General features: G+C 45.9%; 1 protein-coding gene and 1 long non-coding RNA gene across 2 annotated transcripts in view; one reads left to right on the top strand and one right to left on the bottom strand.

The window, feature by feature from the left end:
- HMG20A (high mobility group 20A) overlaps positions 1-20,108 on the top strand; it is a 177,684-nt gene that overhangs the window by 100,867 nt on the left and 56,709 nt on the right. The gene's annotated exons all lie outside the window — the stretch shown is intronic.
- Positions 659-9,338, bottom strand: LOC137482167 (uncharacterized). Its single transcript, XR_011003909.1, has 3 exons — positions 8,814-9,338; positions 3,819-3,985; positions 659-919 (listed from the first exon to the last, which is right to left on the bottom strand). It is a non-coding gene; the product is annotated as an uncharacterized lncRNA (long non-coding RNA).

Raw genomic sequence — 20,108 nt, 5'->3', positions numbered from 1 at the left:
ACCTCACATTTTGCATCAAAGCTAGTGTTTAAAGTGCTGTTGCAACATGTTGAAATGTTATGGCAGAACACATGTTTTAAAAGCACTCTGAGATGCACAGGTTCATGTGTGATGGGAGCCAGCCATGGTGAGAGCTGGAAGTAGAGGCCACCTAGGAAAACAACTGTCCTGCAGAGCTTCCTTCTGCCAGAATGGTCTGGAGGAAAGACCATTCCCACTAATTCCCTTGTGCCAGGTCAGGAAGGCTCCCTGGGCTGTGTCTCTGCTGTATCTGAGGTGTGGAAATGGCTTCTCTGGAGCTGAAAGCCTGGGCAGTGTCGAGGTCCTCTGTTCTGTTTGGCTGTACAAGTTTTGTCTGTCATTGATTGGAAACCAGACACAGTTGAGGCCCTAATATCACAGAATTAGCACAACTACCTTGCTTAGATAATTGTTTTAAGTGAGATTTTAAAGAACTATTTTCCTTAACATTTCTAATTTGCTTTTCTATCGTCTGCAAGTATAAAATTCAATTTTCTTAAGTGTCAATTTTTATCTAAAATAAAATACTTATTAGCAGTCCCAATGCATTTTGATGTAACTTTGTTTTTTGAAATGATTTCACAAAACTCTTTACATGTATAATTGAAATTGACTTTAATTTGAAACTCTGCCTTAACAGAGTCACTATTTCTGCAATCTTCCCTAGCTTGTTTCCCAAGGAAAATGTTATTTCTCTTGCTGCAAAGGGAAGGACATGAGGTACACTGCTAGAGCTGGAGACTCAGAGTTGCAGGGACTTTGGCCAGCTGTGAGTGTAGGATTTCTGAAACCTGTGCTCGTGTTTTCAGCTTGCTCTCAGCATGTGCTGTGGTCAAGGTACACCTCCACAGAGCTTTTTGTGACATTTTGGCCTTGGAGTAGTAATGCTCATGGTTTCCTGGGAAGTAAACAGTTTTTATCAGTGGCTGAATTGGAATGAGGCACTAGAATTAATTGACATGTGAAGGCAGATATTTGAGAGCTAATGCATAATGCTGAATGTAATTCCTTTCCTTTCTTTTGGATACAATGTGTTCTGGGATTAAAGTTGCCATTATGGTCAAATAATTTCTCTTCAACTCCGTTTTGTAACTTAGCTGTAATGTGTTTTGCCGTTGTTTTAATTTTAAAAACTCTACCATTAAAAAGCTTTTAGCATGCTGTGAAAGGACCCTTAGTGTGGAGTACTGGAAGGGCCTTCCTGTGTTGAACAGCCTGAAAGAACTTAAAAATTGCTGCTGAACAATCTGATCCTCTTCCCCTGCACCAAAGTCACTTCTAGTAGCTTAAGAACATTTAAAAAAAGAAACCTTTTCAAATGTAGTATATGCAAGGGCCCTGTGGGAAAGCTGAATCACTTTGGGAGATATTTAAAAAGATTTAAAACTTTGCAATGCGGCCTCTTTGATCAAAGGATGATATATCCATGGGAAACTTGCTGTATGATATATTCCTGTATTCCATTGGCCTTGGGAATTACAACTCTGTGCACAAATGAACATTACCAGTTACAAGTGGAGACACTTTGCCAATATTGAAATAATTGCATTACAGTAAATCTTTAACTTTTAAAAAAATTCCAAATGGAGTTTCAGCACTGCTTTCCAAGTCATCATGAAGACAATGGGTTGCTTCCTATTCAGCTTTGGAGTTATAATGATTATTGAAAATATTTTTATATTTCCAAAGGTTGTAGCGTAGAGAGAGCAAATAAAATTGTCCTTTTCTAGGATGTCTTTATTTCCTGTACTGAAAAAGAAGTTAATATATTTTTGTCAATAAACAAAGATTTTGCCTTATGAAGATGCAGCATTTTAGCTACAAGTTAATCTTGTAGAAACAACATTATTTAATTTGCTACTGATTCAAGAGATCTCTGCAAACAACTAAATAGTGGTGTTGTGTGCCTTTGTGGTTTCACAGAAGCCACTTTGTTACTCTGTATTTGCAGGCAATAATCCATTTCAGAAATGTTCTGTACTAGCCTTTACAAGGTTTTGTTTGTGGACTGTCTCTCATCTGAGTCCACCACAAGCAACAAAGAAACTTCTGCAAAACCTATCATGAGTCTTGTGACAATTATAGGTACCTTCAATGATTCATGCAAAATAATTTCTCTACTCAGGTTAGAAAACACCAAATCTTCAGGAGATCTGTCTTGAGTTATTGCTGTAGTGCTGCTGGCAGTGCCATAGGTTGTTACCTGAGCAAGAAAAAGGGAAGTAAATAATTCTCAGATTAATTTTTTTTATTATAGATCTCTATTATTTTGTTCCAAGTCATTCTGGTTCATGGGCCAGCAACCCTCCAGACAGTGGGGCTTTGGATTCAGGCCATGGTAAATATAGGGGGGAAAATGATATTTAGAGATCAACAGGCTCAGAAAATGGGATAATCCGGGTGAATTTACCTTTTAAAAATCTTGCTGTGATAGTTGAGGTGATTTCTTTATGAAATCTGTGAAGACTTTTAGGGTCCATTAGTCTCGAGAATATTGTACAAATATGAACTACTGCTGTTTGAGATCACTTACCCAACCCTTGATCTCAAACAACAAGGAAGTCTGGGGAAATGAAGCAGGCTTTGCAAGACAGCCTGAGTCACTGCTCACAGTCTCTGGGGGAGTGAGCATTTGAAGTACCTTTCTCAGTCAGTTCCAGTCCTTCAACTTGTACTCATTGATTTTCTCCATTCCTAAGCTCTAACCTCCCTGCAGGATTGGAGGGAGGGCCTGTGCTGGCTTTTGAGGAAATCTTCCTCCCTTTTGTCCCCAAAACTCCTGTCCGTTTCTCATCCTGAGCTGTAAGAGAGCTCATTATTTCTGCTGTGCTGCAGCAGGAGCAGGCAGGAGTTCTGGGAACAGGCAGGAATTCCCAACACAAGGATGGAGCGTCCCTCCACACACAGGCAGCTGAGAATGGGCAAATATTGTCACAGGACTCTGGGGCAGCCTCCCTTTAAAAAGTCTGAGGGCCCTCAAAGCCATTTTGCACATGACAGTGTTACATCCGTGCAAGAAAATGAAATCATACTTGCTGTGGCAGTTATTTGCTTTCCTTATTGTCTCAGTGAGCTCCTGCAGAATTGTTCTTCCTCGCCTTTAGCGGGGTTACAGAGCCAGGAGCAGAGCTCTGGGGTAGCTGGAGCAAAACCACCTTCATGGTTCTCATTTCTGCTCTGGTGCAGCCTTCACACAACGACTAAAAAGCTTTGGTTTTCTCTCCATGGAAATGCGTAGATTAACTTTGCTAAAATTTTGGATATGTTCAGGTTGAACTCTCAACTGAGACAAGGTTTAATCAGCAGTTACACTGCTTTGTGGGGTTTTCTGCAGTGTTTTTCTTTGTTTCAATCTTCTCCTTTCTCTACTGATAAATGAATAAAAAGGGGATATTTTCTAAAAGAAGTGATGCTGGGCTACTCTTTGCATTGAGATTAGCTGGAGGGAGTGAAAATGTACCCTGTGGTTTCTGTCCATTTCTGCTGTATTGGGAAAATGGATCAAATGTGCACTAGATTTCAAAGTGTTCTGTAATTCAGGCAAAATATCTTTATATCCAAATGTGCCATTATTAAAAAAAAAAAAAACTAAACAAAACCCCCAAGCAAAAAAACCCACAAAGCAAAGGGAAATGTAGGCTGAGAGCTTAGACTTTGGATTTCTCCCAAGGAAAACAGTTTAACCCTCCCACAGGTTTGGGGGGTCTAGAGTGAACAAAGTATACCAGTAAAATTCAGAATTTGTTATCATTGAATCACTTAAAGCTAAAACAATATTCTGAGAAAGAATCACTCACTCAAACATGCCCGAGTAGGAAATATTGTCCCTGTGTGCACCAACCCTTCAGCTGTCCATGTCATGAGCTGGACTCCTTGAGGGGTTTTGTTCGTTTGTTTTGTGGAGGTGCTGGAAACCTGCAGCTCCTACCGAATTCAGCAGGTCTCCACTGGGGTCCCTGGTGAGCTGACAAAAGAGGACAAGGATAGCTGAAACATTTTTCCATCTCAGGCTTGCCTAAGGCATTGGTTCTGGAGTGTGGAGGTGCTAGTTGGATTTTCTGTCTTACTGCTGGTTTTAAAATGGAGACCCAGGCTTGAAGTAGCTGCTGAGGCAAGTCAGGAGTTGGAAGGAGAGAGATTCATTGCCAAAGCTGCCTTTTGCCTGGCTCTGCTCCTCACAAGTATTAAAAGTTAACCAAAATTTTTTGACAAGAGAAAGATGAAAGCCAGCCAAGCCCTCCCCTGCATTACAGGGGGTTGCAATGGGAAGCAGATGTGCAAACCCCTCCCAGAGCCAGGGACTGCCAGTGGTACCCAGTGGAACGTTCAGAGGGAGAGAGAGGACAATTTTCTTGCTGATGAAATGCTGCTTTGCTCAAGGGACCACATTATTGCTGTTATTTATGCACTGCCAAAGGTGTGCACAGTGCTTTATAGTGCAATAAAGCAATGACTGGTGTCCGGTCCCTCGGGGCGCTGCGCCACTGCTGAAGGATGGCAGAGGGGCAGGATGAAGGGTTGATTGTCCCTCTGTGATGAGGCAGAGCTTTGTCACTGTCATGGAGTGTCCTCCTCAGCTGCCTGGCTGGGGACATTCCAGTGGCTCTGTCACTGCTTTGCACAGTTGCCTCTGATGACGATTCCAAGGGCACGTACCCTGTTTGATATGCACTCGGAGTCTGGTGGCACTGGGAATGAGTGAACAATACCTGGGGCTGTGACAGCGGCACTTTAAACATTTTTTTTAACTTTTACAGATTCCCGGCCATCTGCTGCCTCACCAGCTGCTCACAGTACAATGCAAAACTTATCTCCGTTCAGGAGCTCAGCCCCTTGAGGAGGGCAAGGGCGGTGGGTGCACAGCTGACCTCCTGTGCACTGTCTGCAGGACAGACCCAGACCCAGTGCCAAACTCCAGAGAGATGGGGGATACATGCAAGGGAAAGGTGGAAGAACCAACATATGGCTGCATGAACTCTCGCTCACCCCTTCCCAAACCCTGGCCATAGCGATACACTGGCCTGGAGATCTGTGGGAGTGAGTCTGGGGACTGAGAAGACCACAGGAGGTGGTCCAGTCCCAGATTCAACACCCCTTTAGCCATTATTAGGTAACCAGGAAGGAGGAAAAGACATTCCCTGAGGGCATGGAGAGGTTCTGGCTCTGGCTGTTGTGCTGCACTTGCTGTGATGTTGCTTTTGCTTGGGAGGGGAGCCGAGGCCTGTGGCAGCATAACTGGAGGCAGTGGGGAGAAAGCAAGGAAGCAGCAAGTTCTGCTTCAGGGAACCTCAGCAGCCACCAGCAGGTGTAGGGGAACGGAGAAGGACACAGCTACTGGAGATCTGTGGGGCCAGAGGGCCCAAGGAATCCTGTCAGGCAAGTGGCACGCATTATTACTTGCTGTCTTTGGGCACCTAGGTAAGAATGCCCTAATTTCATTAAATCTTATTTTTATAATCCCCTTGGGATCAAGGTGACTGACCTGGATGCTCTCTAATCCTATCCCTCGATCTCCCCTGTGCCTGCTCCCCAGAAATGGGGGTGATGCTGGAGCAGGCAGGGAGGAAAAGGCAGGCTGGCCACAGGAGCCGGGAGGGAGTGACCAGGTTTCCTCCTGCATTTCCACAGAGCTCCTGTGCTGTGCCACTTCAGACCGCTCAGAGCACCCTCCTCCCTCCTCATGCTTTTATGCATTTTCCAATTAAATTTCTTCCACGAGAAGGAGAGAGGCACTCTGAATCCATTAGCATTAGTAATTATGCAAATACTTCAGGGAGTTGACTGCCCATCATTACATATAATTAATGTTTCTGGTTATGAATGAAGGGTTTGTTACTCTTCTTCACCCCCCTCCCTTTTTGTGCTGGAATGGGGCGGGGTAGAAGCGCGGGGGGGAGGGAAGGTGGTGGTGGTGTGTGTGGTGGTGGTGATGATGTTGCTGTATTTAATTTGCATAATCAGGAGGTCTGATTGGGTATGCATGAGGGTAGGGGCGGGGGGACCTTCTCCAGCGTGCACTCAATTAAGCTGGTGGCAAATCTCAGGAGAAACACGCGGCGTGCGAAGCGCGGGCGAGTGCAGCACAGCGACTGCAGCCAGCAGGCTCGGGTTTAGGCTCGGGTTTAGGCTCGGGTTTAGGCTCGGGTTTAGGGAGCAGCACCAGCAGGAGCAGAGGTGCCCTTGGACTGGCAGGGCTCTCTGCTCCTGCTGCCCTTTTGCTTTGCTTGCCTGCTAGAAATGGCACAGGGATCCTGCAGAGGTGCTGTTCCTGCCTCTTTTCCTGGGCAGCACATGGGCACTGAGTACTGCAGGGCGGCATCATCGGTACCCGAGACAGCCGGGGGAATGGGCTTGGCACCTGTGAAAAATGCATATTTTATGAGTGGCTTTTCGCAAATATTAAATTGAATGCTATATGTATTATGTTACATTGATTAGAAGTGCTGTATTAACATTTTAATAGTATAGTAAATGTAGTTTTGTAGTTAAAATAGAGCCTATGTATGTGGGTTTTTTTTTTACTAGCTCAAGCAAGAGATGAGATAATGAAGAAACTCTTCACCCAGAGATGACAATGATGGGGGCCCATAAAGAATTACTGCCTCCTTATCGGAAAAGACAAACATTCTTCCACCTTCTCTCCGTCTTTATGGAACCACCAGGATTAAGGGGAAGAAGTTGACAAAAACCAGAAAAGTTCTTAATTTGCAAGGAATTTATGCATCATGTATGAGATGTATGAATATGCAACAGGCCATTGCTTTTAAAGATTATTCCTTTGTTCACAAGGCATGCTTATCGGGCTTAAGTGCCCGAGAGCATCCGGACATCCGTAATTCTTTGCTTTCTATTGTCTTGTAATTGTCCTAACTCTAAATTGTCATTACTCTAATTGTATTACTATTTTTATAACTATTTTATTATTATTAAACTTTTAAAATTTTAAAAACCAAGTGATTGGCATTTTCACAGCACTGGCAGCAAGAGGCACGGCCCCAGCTCGAGCCCCATCCCCCGAAGCTGTGCACAGACATCTGGGTCTGAGGCTCTGAGTAGGCGTGCTGGTTCTCAGCGGGGCTGTGGATGCTCCGTGCTTCTGGAAGGCAGGGGCTGGGAGGGGAAGGGTATTGGGATGGACTGAGCTGTCCATGCAACAGTGGTCAGGATGGACAGGGAAGTGGTAATGCGTGGCAAGCACATTTCTCTCCCTCTCAGGATTTTTATAAAGGTGCACAGAGAGAAGTGAAAGAGAAAACCATTTCTATTTCTGCTCCTTGTTTTTCTCTTGTGGAATGTGTTTGGAGAATTGTTTACCTGGAGCGAATGCCTGGTTGGATCACGGCGGATTGTTTGGGCCTGATGGCCAATGAGATCCACCTGTGTCTGGACTCTGGAGAACAGGGTCACGAGTTGGGAGTAGTTAGATATGACAGAGAGAGCAGCATGTAGTTTTTAGTATCCTCTTTTATATAATATATTAAGGTATTATAGCATAATTATAATAAAGAAATCATTCAGCCTTCTGAACTGGAGTTAGACATCATCATTCTTCCCATTGGGTTCGCCGACATCTACAACAGAAGAGAAATAGAAGAGACAAAAAGTGAAGAGATAGTGACAGAAAATGGGAAGATGTTTTACTGTGGACAGGAAGCATTTGTTTCATGTGGCCCAGGAAGCAGGGAGATCTCCAGGGAGGTTTCCCAGGCATTTGTTGTAACTGGAACACACAGAGGAAATTTCCACCTCCAACTTTTGTAATGTTTGACGTGGGAGGTAAAGTCTGACAGAGGTACAGCTCTGAGCTACCACATTACTATGTTTCCTTCCCCAGGCAGCCTGATCTTGGTCTCCAGCTCAAGCCTATCTTGTGTGCTTTACCACAATCCCTGGATGTAGGCAGCTCATCAATGGCCTCTCCAGACTCCCTTGGTTTTTAAGTGTCAGCTGCTGTGTTCCCTCTCTCCTCCATGGAAAGGATATAACCCTTGGTTTTGGCTGATCAAAGATGTACAGAAATAGATATTCACTGAAGGGGATCTGGAGTGGGGGAACAAAAAATTCTGGAAGCAATATATGCTCTTGGGATATAATGCCCTTGGGAGGGCACTGAAAGTATCCAAGCCAAGGAGAACACAGATCCTCAAAACAGAGGGAGATGAACCTAAGAGTACCAAGGAGATGAGAAAAGCAGGCCTGCAGCAGAGATCAGATTGACCAGAGAGTCTCTGTCAAAAACCAAAAAGGGGCAGCAATTGCTTAGATGGAGTCTGGGGAATTGTGTCCTCCTACTCTGTAACTATCATTATTTTCTGTCCTGATTATAATCCATTATTTGCAATGCAGACACTGGAAATTGGATAGATCTCTTCTGGCATCTCTCTCTTGGGTCACGATTGGGAAAGATGTGAGCTCTTCCCAGCAGTGCAGGAATTTGCAGTATCTCAGCAAAGGTTCCCAGAGCAGGCAAATAGGGAGAAGATCTGTTTTATTTCCTGCCGTGCTATCCCCACAGCTTATAGAAATGTGAGACAGAATTCCAACAAGAACTCTACTATTACTTAGAAGAGGTGAGCAATGGGACACACATAAAAGAAAGAAAAGACCCTGAAAAAATTAATGTGTTCCTGTGTATGTGTTTTTATGTGTGTTTGTTCTTAAAGCAGAAGAAAGTTCTGTGTGTGTACGTTTATGTATAAGCTTTTAAAGGAGGAGAAAAGTGGGAAAAACTTGAAACATTAAACTTCCAAAAATCCCTCAGACTCTTGACAGATGGCATTATGAACTGATACCAGTTTTGCTCTAAAGATTGTCTTTTGGTACAAGAAACTTGAGGCGGCGCTGGATTCTGTTGTTGTCAAGGTTTTGTTTTCTCTGACTGGAAGCTGCTTTGGAGATTTGTAGTTCTGAGGTTTGTGTTGTTCAATATTTTGTAAAGCATTTGTGCACTCGGCCTGCTGCTACAGAAAACCACTGGGGATGACAGGTAGAAGCACCTGTAAAATCTTCAACGTACACAAAACCAAGAGCTCTGCTGGCTCAGACAAAGAACTTCTCTTAAGGAAGACAAAGGTACCAACGCTGATGGGAAAGGTGATCCCTGAAGGATTGGGTGAAATCCCAGAGGCACTTGCCAGGAGTAGAGTGGAGGTCTTCAGGAATTATGTGATGAGTAGCTGCTGTGAAATCATAGCAGCAAGTGATGGTGCTTCCTTATGTGACAGAGAGGGAGCTTTCCTCCTATGGAATGGGAAGTTGTCAGCAGTTCTGCTCTGGTTTTGCTTTCTGTGACATTCATCCCACAACAGAATGTGTGACCAGGGCACCAGGACAGTCGTGACCCATGGAGGCAAGGTGGGCCAGGCTCTGAGGTGGCCCATTGGCCCAAGCTTGGGTTTGTGTTTCCTGAGGTCAAATCTGCTGATTGTGCTGTGTCCTCAAAGAAGACACACGGTGAAGACATCACTGTCCCCAGGAGCCGCTACTGAGGTCAGCTGGGCCTAGAGAAAGGATGAGGGAAACAATTTCCAAAGCAGAACAGAGACAGTGCTGAGAACAGGGGTAGCCTGGAGCGCAGCTGAGGGAGGCAAGGGAAAGGACAGCAAGTAGCATGACAGCCCCAGACTGTGTCCCATCACCCAGAAGGGTGCAGCCATGGCCCAGGGACTATGACCTGCAGGAACAGTGCTCCCAGGACTCAGCTGAGCTTGTGCAGGGTGTCAGCCCTGTCACAGGCTGCTCTGTGTGCACTGACGTTCACAGATGAAGTGCTTGACGATGTCACTGTGGGGGAAGGCAAAGAACAAGGTCCCCTCTGAGCTGTGCTCAGCAGTAACTCCACATGGCATGTGTCACGTCACTCTTCTGTGTGGTGGTGCCATTTGCTCTGTTTCCCCTTGCCATTTGCTTCATTTTTGTTGCCCACATGGGTGGTCAGGCTGTGTCTGGGCACAAGGACACGTGGGAACACACCATGGGCACACGCTGGCACAGTGCATGATGCACAGACTCTGGAGGTTGCTAAAGGCAGAAGTTAAATCCCACATCAAAGCACAGAGCAGCACTGTTCAAAGGCGCCAGCTTCCTTCCCGGGAAAGACAGATTGTCACTTTGATTAAGAGATTTTAACAAGAGACAAAAAAGAAGGAGTGAAAGAATGGAGGAGAGAAAAGAGGGAGTTTTCATTTATACCTTTTTTCCCCTTTGGGTATCCAAATAAGGTTTCAGTTTGATCAAAAAAGGACCCCAATTTAAAATAAGTTTAATGTAACAATGAATTATTTAAAGGAGAAGAAAATACAAGCTGCTGCTTAAAAAAAAAAAAAAAGAAAAAAGCTATTATTGAAATCTCAGAACAAATACTCAGCTTGATCTGCATTAATATGATAAATACTAATATATTCATTTCCCCTGGTGCTTCTGGGCTTGCAGAGGTACATCTGCAGCACGTTGCTTTTGGTAATCAGGTCACTACTTCAAAGGGAGACACGCGAGGTATTCTGGGGGATGTTGTGCAAGCAGCAGTTAGAAACCTCCTGGATCATCCTGTAGACTTGAGGTGCTCTCATCAAGGGTCTTCTGGAAGTTCTGCGCTTGCTGAAGGAAACTGAACATCTTGTCATGTTCTGTGGTGGCCCACCAGTTGTGGGACAGCACTGGTGTCTGGCTGTCAGCTTCAAAGTTGCTGTTTTCCTCTAGACAGCTTATCAAGAGAGAAAAAGAAGACTGAGGTGGAGAAAGCAATTGAGCTTCCCGACTTCTATCCCCACGACCAAATTCCCGGCCCCTCTGTGACTGGGAAAGCTGCAGAGCACAGCTGTGAATCAACCGTGTCAGTCTGTGCTTCCAGAGCTGCACAGTGAAGTTTTCAGGAACAATTCAGTGGAGCTGATAGTTTGAGCCTTGAAGAAGCTCTATGTAAGCATCTTTGTGTTTTTAGGATCTAACAAGCTGGGAAGGATGTTTTGGATAGGGACATGCATTATCCTCTACTAGGCATTGTCTCTGCCTACCCCACCCTTCTCATCTGCTGGAAAAGAAGTTCTGTTGTAATGTGCATCAGGCTTGCTGGTACCAGCACCACCTGTGCCCTTGAAAGAGTAACCTGGAGATCACACCCATTTATGGGGGTCTTTTCTATAGCCAAGGACTAGATTTAGACCAGAGTGATGCACCCAGGTACCAAGAGAAGCCAATAGTTCATACTTAGGAGAGCTTATTTAGGAGTGATGCGTGAAAGGTATTGAAGTGTTGTTTCCTAACATTACTGCTGACAGTTGAGTGACAGATTGAGAGTGTAGTTAAATTGAGATGCAAATGAGTTAAACTGGTCTTCTGGTTGGTAGAATAATGACAAAATGTTGGAGAGAAACAAGGGAGGGGCAATTTTACATGAGAAAGTTGAAACAGAGAGAAGTTCAGAGGCAGGGAGTGGAGGAGAGGTGTGTTTAGAAAATCACATAATATAGATACCTAATGTGAACCTATCATAGAATGGTTTGGATGGGAGGGACTTTAAAGATCACCCAGTCCAACCCCCCTTCCTCTAGCCCAGGTTGCTCCAAGCCCCGTCCACCTTGGCCTTGGACACTTCCAGGAATGGGGCAGCCACAGCTTCTCTGGGCAGCCTGTCAACATGGCAAGGTGAGTTAAGGTAAAGCCACGAGACATTCAGTTAGATTTTGACCTTCTTCATCGGGATGACTTGTTAAGCATCATTTCAGTTGAGCTAGCTCAAACATAATTAATATATTGCTAATCTGCTGCCACACTGAAGCTGTTATCTCGTGAGACATTGAGCCCCTCCTCACAGTGGAGACGTGGGCCCAAGGCTGCAGCGTGGTGCTGTGAGCTGGCCACGTGCCCACCTCAAGGAAGGAGTGATTGCATCCAGGGGAATTTAGCTGCTGCTGGAGCCTGGAGTTTCCAGGCAGATAGAAGTGTGCCCAAAGCCCAGACAGGGCTGGTTAGAGGTCTGCAGGAACCGTGCCTGAGAGTCTGTTGTGATAATCTGGGCTCACTTGAGAAGCCCCTCTTCTGTGTGTGTGTGTGTGTGTGTGTGTGTGTTTCTCCATGAAATGCTCCAGTTTCCAAGGAGCTCTAATGTGCTTTTCCGGTAGATTTTATTCACAAATGCAGAGTCTCAGTCTGTCTGCTTCTGTCCCTCTTCCCTCCATTGCCTGCATTTGAATGTATAATACTGGCTTTTGGGCATGAGTGTGCTGTGCCCAATTTACAGGCCAGTTTCTCAATTAAAAGATGCATAAGCTTTATTATTTATGCCATTATTTTTCTAATTGTTTTGTTTTCCTAGAGATGCCCCACGGGGTCCACAGTTTGCTGGAAACTCCACCAAGAGCTCCTGGCTTTTGACTTCAGAAGGTTAACTCTCCCAGTGGCCATTTTTGATCCATTCACTGGGAAAATGTGATTACTTCTTATTTACTGACATTAAGTATTCCTGCTTGTAGCCAGTGTGGTATTAAAGTAAAATGTTCAGCATTTAACACGATGAATGCAGAGATACGAGGCTAAATGCACTGCATAAAATCTTTATGGGGCTGTAAACAGACGCCCAGAATATTTTCAACTGTTTTGTTGTGAGTCAGGCTGGGGTTCCCTCTCTGCCAGGCAGTCTGCCCCAGGTCCCTTGGGAATCAGCCAAGATGTGTCAACACAGCCTTGGCTTCCAGAGGGGAAGGGGCCTGGGGGACAGAAGATGAACAGGAGTGCTTCTGGCGCGTGTTGCACTTGCCAAGACTGGCCTTGGCCACACTTGGTGGCTGTTGCTGCATCAGTGCAGATCTGAGGGGTGAATATAGGCTGTGATTGCTTCAGAGCTGCTTTCTTCAGTCTCAAATAAACAGAGCTCAAGAGAAAATCAGTTCAGAGTGAGTTTTGTCAGCTTCAAAAGAGATTCATTCCTGCTGTTGTCAGTCACAGGAGACTGATGGTTGAGATTACTGAGGAAAGCAAGGCCTGTGGGCATCAAAGCAGATACTGTTACTGGAACTCAGGGCTTAAAGATGAGATTTAATCTGGACTGTGGATTTGTACAACATCCCTTCCCCCTTCCAGCTTCTCACTCAGAAGGTCTGGTTTCCATGAGCACACTCAGCTTCCAGTGCTCCATTTGCACTCATCAGCTGTCTGGTCAAGACCAAATCTGCTCCTGACCTCCCGTGTGCACTGAACACCAAGGACAAGGGTAAACTGAGAGCTGGGCTCTTCCTTGACCTTGTTCTTTTTTGGGGTGTGGCATTTGGGCTGTCTCCTCACCCAGGGATAGAAGCTGGGAACTTCTCAGCAAAACAAGCACCTCCTCTTCCTGGGGAGAGCAGCTGGGCTCCCAGGAAGCCTGTGCCACAGCTCAGCAGCTCTTCTGTGCTGAAACCCCACCAACACCTCACCTCCTTGGAGCACAAGGAACACCAGTCGTGCCACCCAAAGCACTGCTTGCCGACCTTTACCTGGGGCAATCCGTCCACCCTTGGGCATCTCGGCAAGTTCTAGGTGTGGTTCGTGGTAAGTGAGGAGGCAGAGCTGAGTCACAAGCTCTGAGTATCTTTACTGCTTTAATAAAAGCCTATGGAAGGTATTTAAATAGCCTCCTGAGGAGCATTCAAAGAGCTAAGTCAAAGGCCGCAATTCCGTATTTAATGATACGGAATAAAACTGGTTGTGTTTGTGCTGCAGGGAGGTTCACACAGCCCTGACCTTCCAGAGCTCCTTTTTGCCATGTGTGAGACTCACTGACAAACCTGAGAGTTTCTCCCAGGGGCTGATTTATTTTTGATTGTTCCAAAACTGCGTTCTGAAATTTGGAGTGGCGTATCCCTGGAAAGCTGACATTTTGCAAGCTTTACTCTTGGTTAGAAGTCTGATGTGCCTATTGGGAGCAGCCCTGCCTATCTGCAGTGGAGTGATCAGGACAGTTTTACATCTTTGCTCTCCCAGATTGCTTTGGATGCTTCACATTGGGGTTCCCTGCACAGGAGGGGCATCAACTTGCTGGAGTGACTCCTGAGGAGGCCTCCACAGGATCAGAGGGATGGAACACCCTCCATGTGAAAAAGCTGAGAGAATTGGGATTGTTCAGCCTGAAGAAGAGAAGGCTCAGGAGTGATCTAATTGTGGCCTTCCATTACGTGAAGGAGCTCCAAGAAACTCAGAAAGGAACTTTGTTACAAGGGCATGGAGTGACAGGACAAGGGGAAATGGATTGAAACTATAAGAGAGTAGGTTTAGATTAGATATTAGGAAAAAAATCTTCCCTGTGGGGGTGGTGAGGCATTGGAACAGGCTCCCCAGAGAAGTTGTGGATATCCCATCCCTTGAAGTGTTCAAGGCTAGGCTGGATGGAACTCTGAGCAACCTGATCTAGTGAAAAGTGTCCCTGACCATGGCAGGGGGTTGGAATTGGATGATCTTTAAGGTCCCTTCCAACCCAAACCATTCTGCAATTCTGCAGTTCCTTGCTACAAAGGTTTGTGTCCCACATCCATCCCGCCTCCCTCTTCCCCACTGCCTCCCCCTCCATGTGGTGTCTCTTGCCTCTAACATATGGCCAGAGCATATTCTCAGCGATGCTGACACTTCTGCTTCTTCACTCCAGCAGCCACAGGAGCTGTGGGACGGGAAATCTGTGTTTAACTCCACCGTTTGCAGTCAGTCACGGAAGAGGAGTAATTACAGTGGCTCTAATTGGCCAACTGCAGAGCCCCTGCCCGAGCAGACCTAACTACTCCATGCTTAGGGCAGGGGAGGGATCACTGCCAGGGTCTCTCCCGCTCTTCTTCCAGCAGGCTGAATGCTGCTCATTTAGGAAGCTAACAAGGATGTCAGACTGCTGCCTCGAGGATCTGACCCTTCTGCAAAAGAGATGCTGGTCAGCTGAAGTCCGGGAGGTCTCTCCTGAAGCTCTTTCAAGGGATCCTGCCAGCACAGGTTCTTGGCACCTCTCATGCTGCCTGCTTCTGCCAGGGTTCCCTGCTTTCCCCTGTCCCGCTGCTGCCAGGCTTGAGCGTGGTTTTTTTCATTAGCAGTGATGCAGGCAGAGCAGGGCCAATTACTCACTGCTTTATGCTTGCTGGAAAACCCACCCAGGACTGGTAATAGCCATTAAGTGAGGGTGCAGCTTTAACTATGTGCCATTACATTAAGTTTCAAGTTGATCTATGGCCAGAGCAAATTGAATTCCTGCTGCTATCCCGTCTGACATTTGTTACATTACAATGCCTGCTCTTTTGTTTTTGAGTCAATAGCTGCTGCTTTCGAGAAATATGGATTATTAGAATTTATAGCCCGTCCAAAGCGTCCTTTCAAACACTCATATCCTTTTATCATTTCGTTTTGTTGTTATTCTGCCCAGCACAGTTTGTATTTCTTCAGGTTTTAGCACCTGGGACTCTTGATACTTGTGCTAAATCAATACTCTTTGTCCTCATTGCTTTAATATACACAACCATTTGTGTGATGCATGAATTGCAGTGGGTTTTCTACCTGCAATAGTCATTTACTCCTCCTGCTCAAGCATTCCTTCCCCTGTCTGCATACAGGGCGTGCTTTGCAGTAAATATCACACATCTACATTTAAATTCCTTTATATGACGATTTCCAGGTAGCTGGCTGCACATGGGAAAGTGAATTTGCTGGCTCCTTATCAAGAGGGGAACACAGGTTTGACAGTATTCCAGGGCCTCCTGCAAAGTGCTGGTGTGCTGAGTTCATAAAAATCCACCTTTTCCTCTTATACCTTAGATTTAATGCAGTTACACCTTTCCATAAAGCAGATTGAATACTCTCAAGATCAATAAGAGGGTAAAAGAGGCCTTTCGGACTTCTGTTCAGATGTCCTCAGGTCAGTAGCAATTGAAGTTGTCACTCATCAGCTGGCAGTTCTGGAGACCCATGGGAGAGGAATTGCTCTTGTTACTGTCCCAGAGCCAGGTGTACTGGAATGGAGACCCCCAGCCTTGGACTTGGATGCACCCCTGCTGCTCAAAGTGAATTTACAGCAAGAGCAGCACAGCCAGTGCATCTGCTCTGCCCTTCTGTGCTGATGGAGACACTCCTGAGGCTGCTCATTGCACCCTTTGGATGCGTGCTGGACACGGCAGCGTGTGCTAGGGTACGTGCTAGGTTTGGCTCTTTGGGTATCACTCATCTGCTGACCCTTCTGGAATGTTCTGCTTTTCCTCTGCTGGCTCTGGGAGTCCAGGATGTGCAAGAGCAGCAAAGCTGCATGCTCCCTCTGAATTTTGACTTCTTTTTGTCTTGTCAGGAAGGGCAGGAAACAAACAGGAAAGGTGAAGGAATACAAGATGAGATCAGAGAAAGAGAAGGCTTAGCTTGACCATTCTGCATTTCCCACACAAGAAAGAAAACCTTGCCCCCCGGCCATTACCCCTTTCCAGATGTTTCTCTTTTCCTCTGCTCCATATGCTGGCAGCCACCCACCCACTTCATCCCCCAGCTCCCTGCCAGCCCTCCCACGAGCTGCCTGTACTTCCAGTCCTTGACTCAAGCTGCTCAACTTTGTGATTCAAGGCCCTGTGCTGCTGCTCCCAGCTGCTGCCAGCCCAGCCCAGCCCAGCCCAGCCCAGCCCTGCCATGGCCCCGCAGCCCCATTCTCCTCCCAGGCTGAGCAACTCCGGGCTGTGCCTTCCTGCTTGAGAGGTGACAATTTAACTAAGAGCCATTTCCGAGAGTGATGAGTGTGATTTTGAATGTCTCATTGAAACGCAGGGCAAATCCTTCATCCCCAAAGGGAGATGTGTTAAACACTGCTTCAGAATTAATCTGCAGAGCGTGACTCTCCCTTGCAGCAGCAGGGAGAGGCACCACGGTGTCCTCCTTTGTCTCCGTGTTCATGGCAGTCTCCTGGTTTATCTCTGCCACTGCTGCTCTTCGGGGCTCTCCCTCCCCGTCCTGCCTGTGAAAAATGAGATGTCAGCTCCCTTCAGGGCGTGGATATTCCTCATAATATATTTTCCATGTAAATAAATGGCAGCGATTTGCCTATCACTTACATGAATTGTAGTAGAAAGTGGGAGAAGCAGGAGAAGAGAAGGGGTGACCAGATCCTCTGCTGGACTGACTCCCCACTGCTGCACCCTGCTCCCAGGGGGCTGCAGTTTGGGTAGAGCTGTGGTCTTCTGCATGGAGCATCAGAGCTGCTGTCCTGCAGATTTGTAGCAACATCACTGGAAGTGGAACCTAACTGTCGGGACTCAGGGACGAGGTGAAGCAGCCCAGCATCTGACTCTGATGGATGCGTTCTCTGTGATTTTCAAGTCCTCCCCTCAATCCCTTGATATTCCCAGTGCAGCCTTTTCCTTCATACGTGGTTTCAGACCTGCAGATGAAGCACCCATGTCACAGAGGGACAGAGGCAGAGCCCAGCAGGGCTGTCAGAAGGTCCTTCAAAAATCTGGCGGCACAGGTGGCACATGCCTGCCTGTTCTGTGAAACATAAATGCTCCTGACTATAAAGATTATTTACATTGCCAACCAAAGCTGCCAAACACTTTTAAAATGTGCTAACGGTGCCTCTCTCTTTCCACTGCACTTGCTGATAAAGGGCCATAAACAAGCTTGACACATTTATAATAACCTTTCTCCCCTCCCTCTACCTTGTTCTCTCCTCTTCCTCTCTTGCCTCTCTCCCAGGCTGCATTGGGTAAATTTTTATTCTGCTGCCATTAGCTGGGATATATTGTTTGATGGAGGAAATAAAATGTCGAATCTCATTTTATTTTTATTTTTATTTTCTTGTTCTAGTAGCAGCTGCTTCAAATGCCAACAGCGGATGTTTGGTTTTAAAATTTTGTTTCCTCCAGCATTTTTTCCTTTTCTCTGTTCGTTTTCTTCCCCTTTTCCTGTATCTCCCTTCTAAAAGGTCATCTTAAATGATGCAAGGATACATGCTTTTGCAGGTTGTTTTTATCACTTATCAGCCTGTTCAAAAGGCCATTTAGTCTTCTAGGCAAAGGTTGTAGCTTTCAGCCTCCACTTCCCATTTACAAAGGAAAAATGGATGCTCCATTTCTAGGTGTATAAATTAGGTATAGATATAGATATAAACCGAAATGCTAAGCCATCGAAAAGAAAAGAACCTTGTAATTTCTTTGTCTCCAGTCTGAAGAGGTCTCAGGTTCACCTTTTTTCATGTCACCTGTTCCTCTCAGAGATATTGATGGAAGTGCCTCATCTAACGATTCCTCCTCCATCCTGTATTGATGGTGCTGTAGAAAGGCCTGTGCTCTGCAGATGAAAGGCAGGGTACAGACTGTTCCTCTGGAGGCTTTTTTGCTCAGGAACTCGTGGCTGTGGGGGAGGGTTTGTGGGCAGGGGGGCACAGGGGACTGTACTGGGGGCCCGTGCAGTTGAAAGTCTGCGTTTCTGGAGCCGTCCTGGCTTGGCAATTTTGTACCCATCATGATAAAGCACTTATTTGTTTCATCTTCCCTTGAAGCCCTAGCCAGAGGGAGAGAAATGGATGTGGTAGACCTGGCCTGGGATTGCTCATCCTCTGGCAGCAAATGAAGCCATGGTGAACTGTGCTCAGCTGCTGCCATTGGGAAAGCCTGGCTTGGGGGGGCGTTGATTCCAGGAAATCTGGCAAAGATGCAGCAACTAAGCTATTGTGTAAGAAAACATTACCTAAGATATGGATAGATAAGTGAAAATGTACCTCACCTTTCCCCACTTTGTCTTGCTTACATAATATGTATATAGTATGTATGTATATGGTACTGGCAGGGCAATTAATCACAGTTTGCAGACCTGAGTTGGAGCCACTTTCAGGGCTTGAGACTTTCAGATGAGAGTTGAGGAAAGAATATTTATGTTAGGTACATTAAAACGGTGCTTTTCCACTTCACTTGGTATATTTTGTTGTACGTGGTCAATAAATTTGCAGAGATATGCCTGTGGTTATGGAAATCACACAATGGAATAATTAAATGGCCTAATTGTAAAGTATATTATCTTCAGCATTGCACTCACCAGCTATTCTACCACACCTCATAGAGGAGGGCAGTAATTATGAAAATCTGACACAGACTTGTACTCAGCAGGTGAATCCAGCCAAATCCAAATTTGATTAACTGATCCCACCACCCGTGGGGATGGATCTCACTCCTCCCTCATGGTGGTTTTAGACATGGTCAGTGACCTAAGACATTGAGGGAGGGGATGATAATATACAAGGGATAAATCATGCAGCATCTGCAGCAGAGAGAAGGTGGGGACCATTTTAATTTTGGTACCACTTTGGCCTTCCAAACCTGTTCTGCGGGACTCAGATCTGTGTCGTGTCCAAGCATTTCATCCTCTGTGGTCCTGGCTGGAGTTCTGTGAAAATATGCCTGTGGTAGATATCCTGGGGCTCCTGTCAGCACTAAGGGCTGATGCTGTCTAAAAATGAGGAAGGAATGAAGTGTCCTCTCTAATATGACACAAAACCCTCATCATCCAAGCCATTTTCTAGTGTATTAATATTAATTTTGCACTAATGCAGGATGAATACATTTTAGTGTTTGACCAGAGCACATTTGTCATTTTTATGTCATACTCACAGAATGCATCAGTGTGATATATTATGTATTTTACCATAATAGTAGACAATATACCTCAGTATTTCATTTGGACAAGTAGCAAGTATGAGGCAAGGAGACAGTCACTGCTGGACCAGGGCTGAGTGCAGGAAAACAGAAATAAATTAAAACATATTAATCTGGAATAAAAAGTCATTTATCCAGCAAATTAAAAGCAGAAGCCTTCACCTCTTGTTGAGTTGCCCTATTAGGCTTCCTTAGCAAGGCTTGGCCTGGAGCTTCTTCTGTGTGACTTCAGGCAGTGTGAGTTTGGAGACAGGTGGCAAAAGACAGAACCTGAGAGTGACAGTGCCTGGGGAAGTGCAGAGCTGGAGAATCTGAGGTGGAGCCAGGTGGGCTCAGCACCTGCTGCCAGCTGTGCCGCAGGAGGCACCACCCTGCCTGTTCCCAGAGCACAGCTGGGGCAGGGTGAGGTGCCTCTAGGTGCCTCTAGGTGCCTCGGGGTGCTGGCAGGGAAGGAGGATCCCT

Source organism: Anomalospiza imberbis, chromosome 13 (assembly GCF_031753505.1).
Source record: "Anomalospiza imberbis isolate Cuckoo-Finch-1a 21T00152 chromosome 13, ASM3175350v1, whole genome shotgun sequence".
NCBI classification, from domain to species: domain Eukaryota; kingdom Metazoa; phylum Chordata; class Aves; order Passeriformes; family Viduidae; genus Anomalospiza; species Anomalospiza imberbis.
The sequence above is the reverse complement of the archived record's forward strand: the minus strand, read 5'-3'. Positions and strand labels throughout refer to the sequence as shown.